The sequence below is a fragment of the Alosa pseudoharengus genome, unplaced genomic scaffold, assembly GCF_046254945.1.
Source record: "Alosa pseudoharengus isolate Yale_2024_CS ecotype anadromous, Long Island Sound unplaced genomic scaffold, YU_APseudo_1.1 YU_APseudo_1.1_scf_1, whole genome shotgun sequence".
NCBI classification, from domain to species: domain Eukaryota; kingdom Metazoa; phylum Chordata; class Actinopteri; order Clupeiformes; family Clupeidae; genus Alosa; species Alosa pseudoharengus.
Genome location: NW_027468564.1, coordinates 34371780 through 34376272, shown reverse-complemented (window position 1 = coordinate 34376272; position 4493 = coordinate 34371780). Strand labels below are relative to the sequence as shown.

General features: G+C 40.3%; 1 pseudogene; it reads left to right on the top strand.

Annotated features, from left to right (window-relative positions):
- Positions 1-806: 806 nt before the first annotated feature.
- Positions 807-4493, top strand: part of LOC143126179 (NACHT, LRR and PYD domains-containing protein 12-like) — an 88635-nt pseudogene continuing 84948 nt past the window's right edge.

Here is a 4493-nt window from a genome sequence, read left to right as displayed (position 1 = left end):
ATTGATCGCCCCCTACTGGTAAATGTATATGTGAGTAAATACCATGTAATGTGTATGCAGTTCAGGGAGTGGTTTTACTCAGTAAACGGGCCTAACTGTTACGGTATCAGTTTCCTTCATTATGTTGCTTCATGTATTATTATATGTAATACATTATATGTTGTTTAAATCATTTTCAAATCCTCTCTATGGGAATACTGTATATAGGCTACTGTAGCCTACACACTACAAATGTTTGTAATACGGTATTTTTTTATGTGCAATATGGTAGGGGTCAGTGGTGACTGGTTAGGGGGAATAGAGAATCCAGTGTTATTTGGTTGGTTGTACGTGCATTTCTGTTTATTGAGAAATTCTTGCAGCGCCTGTACAGCAACCACTTGGATCTGGCTGGGCTGACCTGATGGAGGCCTAACACCAGAGGAACACAGCTTTACGCCAAGGGTGGCCAAACATTTGATCACATTCAGTGAGACAGTAAGCACCACAATAGTCGTAAGCTACCATCCTTTTACCGTGCTGGAAGGAGTGCTGGTTTTGTTTTTTTCATATCGAAGAATGTGGCATGTCAATACACATCAATCTGAGCTAACCTCTCTTTAGCAAGAAAGAAAATAATGATAAAGTAAAATCATATTTCATTTTCATAGGGTAGCCTTGGTATAGCCATCTGTCTGTGCCGTACGCCTACAAGAAAATGTATATAGACTACATCAGTGACAAAACTGGATCTTCTGGTCTAACCTACCTCTTGAGGGATTGTGCTAGCCTACGGAATTTATGTTAAGAACTCACAGGTGAAAACGAAAGGATCAGCATATCAACTCAAGCCTCTAGTCCATCCTGGTGGAAAGACGGAGCTACAATGAAAAACTGAACTGCTGTGAGTAATTTCCCCTCGTATACAACTTTTTGTAGACACTAGGCAGGCTACGTTCTGTTTTTAGGTTATTGAGTTACATAGGCTCTGGCTGACAGGATTTTCGTTCGCCTGAACAAAATTGGTGTAAATTGCTTTTCAGTAGGCTCACAGACACACCTCTGTGTCCTAATTCAATTGTAGGATCATAGGCCTATTGCAAAAATCAATACTGCCATGTGGGATTAATTAGGCTAGCCTACTATTTCCAGGTTGTAGGCCTAGATTATATATAGCACATATCAACACTAGTTAATCACAGGAAAATAAGACAAAAGGGCATCACACTGATTTTGGCGCTGGTCTATTCTACTGAACATGTGTTTCCTTCTCACAATGTTTTCTGACTTTGGCCTACTCTAGGCCTACTACACATGCGTCTCCTTCTCTCTGTTAGACTGTCGGTCTCCCTCTCTCTCTGTCTTCCTCTCTCTCTCTTTCATCCTCTCTCTCTCTCTCTCTCTTTCTTCCTCTCTCTCTCTTTCTCTGTGTGCATCTCCATCTCTCACTGTTAGACTTTAGACTGCAACATTTAACTGTGACTTTATTTTATTTATTTTTTTTCAAAACCGTTGTGTTGTTGATGCCAAATCCTCAGTGCCTCCACCAAATCCTTAGACTTAGCAAGTCCCACAAACTCTGAACACAGTCAGTACTCACTAGACCGGTTGGTCTTGTATCTGGAGCTACCGTGACAGAGTACTGATGCAATGTGGTCAGGTGAGTCAGCGGTGTAAATACAAATGGAGATAAAACTATGCCCTTTGGTGTGCCCACGCACATGCACACACACACATTGTTATACATAACCGTAAAAATAGGGGGACATGTATTGTATGTTTTAAAGGAAATTTAACCATTAAGAAGTCCATTCTCAAAATATAAAGGAGATCTGCATCGAATCCAAGTAAATTGTGATTCACTCTTCCTCTAGAACTTTACAAAGTCAAAATGCACCAACATCATGTTACATGCAAGGATGATACTTTTTGGCTTCTCTCAATTTCCACCATGTAGCAGATCTAACTTTACTTACTCAATTAATTGGGAAAGCATCTTGCGCGCACAGGAGAGAGCCAAAGAGAGTGGCAGATTCCAGCTGGCTTGTCATTGTGTATCTCCTTTTTAAAATAATAAACTTTTAAAAGGTAATCATGAAGGCAACAAAGACGAGGGTACAGAAGGTTGTGACTTGCGATGTTATCCGGTTCCCACTACTGACCAAACCATGATACAAAATGAATTAGGTCTGCTGACCTGTGACCTCAGGTCAGTGTGGTCAAATGACCTAAATGACTTAAGAAGATAACACTGCTGTTTATCTCCGGTCCAGCTTGCTCTCCACATGAACCCCCAGATATTTACTGTATATGAGGGGTGATGTCCACCTCCACTGTCCTTTAATCAGGATGGGGGTTACATCATCGGTTTTTTTCTTTCTAAAATCAATGATGAGTTTCTTTGTCTTATCTGCTTTGCTTCATCACACCTCCTGACAAAACTATTCACCTCATTTTGGTAAGATGAATGGTCATTATTAAGAATGTAACCAATTGAGAATATGCCTGCAGTCAGTGGTGTGCAGGGTAAATAAAAATGCAGGAGATGAAACTGTACCCTGTACCTGTAGTACCCCCATGTTTGTGGTGATGGTATCAGACATGGTGCCATGGAGCCTCACATACTGAGGTCTACAGTACCGGTACATATGAGGCAGTCAGTGATGCATGCAACAGTAGAGCATGTATTAAGGGTAAAAGCTAGAGTCTTTCTAGCTAAAATATGCGGCGGAAGAAAGGTAGTGCTGTTAAAAGCACTAGAAAAGTCAAAGAAAAGTTCAAGCAAAGTGTTCATATTTATACTGATTTCCATTATACTTCCTCTTGTCATTCCAGTGCTTCCCCTGCTTCTGTCAACATGTCTGTTATTGGTGGTGCAGAAATGGACCCACAGATCTGATTGGTTGACACAGCTGCTAAAAGTAAACATTGGATGAACAAACATTTTTCCTCACCAGCTCCTCAGAGAGAAGGGCACTCACACTTATTTATGCATCTCTCTCTTTATTTCACTCTGTCTTTACAGTGCAACCGGAAAGTTTTCAGACACGTTTTCAATTTTGTTTAATGTTTCAGACTCATGTTTAAATGCATTCAATTCATTATTATTTACTCATTAACTCAGACTCATTAATCTACACACAACACTCCAATTGTCCTTCTGTACACTTCTCTCATCTTCACAAAGGAACTCTGGCTCTCAATCATAGTGACCATTGGGTCCTTGGTTACCTATCTGACCAAGGCCCTTCGTCCCCAATTACTCAGTTTGGCTGGGCAGCCAGATCTAAGAAGACTGTTAGTTGTTCCAAATCTTTTCCATTTGAGAATTTGAGGCTACCATGCTCTTTCAATACTTTCAATAGTGCAGAAATGTTCTTGCATACTTCCCCAGATATGTGTGTGGACACAATCCTTTCTCACAGATGTACAGACAATTTTATTTACCTCGTGGCTTGGTTTTCACTCTGACATACACCATCAACCGTAAGACCTTAAATAGACAAATGTGTGCCTCTCTTAATAATGTCCAAAAAATTCAATTAGACACAGGTGGTCTCCAATCAACTTCTAGAAGCATCTCAAAGACCATTGATAGAAGTAGGATGCACCAGAGCTCAATTGCAAGCATCATAACAAAGGGTCTGAATACTTACATAAATGGAATATTTCAGTATTTTATTTTTTTCATAAATTTACAAAACAATCCAAACACCTGTTTTTTTGTGGAGTATTGGAGTGTGTAGATTGATGAGGGAAAAAATAATTAAATAAACTTTAAGATGAGTCTGAAACATAACAAGATGTGAAACATTTGAAAGGGTCTGAAAACGTTCTGGTTGCGCTTTATATCGTTCTTTCTGTCCTTCACACGGTCTGTCTGCTTTTCTGTTCTCTCTTTCTTCTCAGGATGGATTTCCCTCAAGATGGCCAGGATGCTGTTCGCAAAGATCAGTCACAGAGAACAGTATTTGCTGATCCCAGCTTCAGGTCCATAAACATTATTTCATTATTTCCACAACATTATTTCAACACAGTAACAGCCATTATGTTTGGTCTCATTATGTCTAGTGAATGTGTAGAGAGCAATGGAGAACTACTCCCCCAGCGACTTCAGATGAGTCTGATTGAATATCTGTGGCCTCACCTGTTGAAATACAGTTCTTAAACTGGAGTAGCAATGTGAACTGTTTTACTCAACAACAATAGTAAGAGTGTATGTGTGTGTGTGTGTGTGTGTGTGTGTGTGTGTGTGTGTGTGTGTGTGTGTGTGTGTGTGCGCCCGCATGTGTGCATGCATCAACTAAAAAACAGAAGAGGAAAGAAGAGCGAGATAGATGTCAGAGAGATGACTAATTTGTTGACTAATTATATTTTCTATGCTACCTTGTGTATCCAGACCACAGACCCACAGACCAGTGTCTCCAGTACCCAGCTGTGTGTCTCTGAAGAGTGACTGTTCTAAGGTGGAACCTCTCAAGTTCAGCAGTGGACCACCACAGTCTGATCCAAAG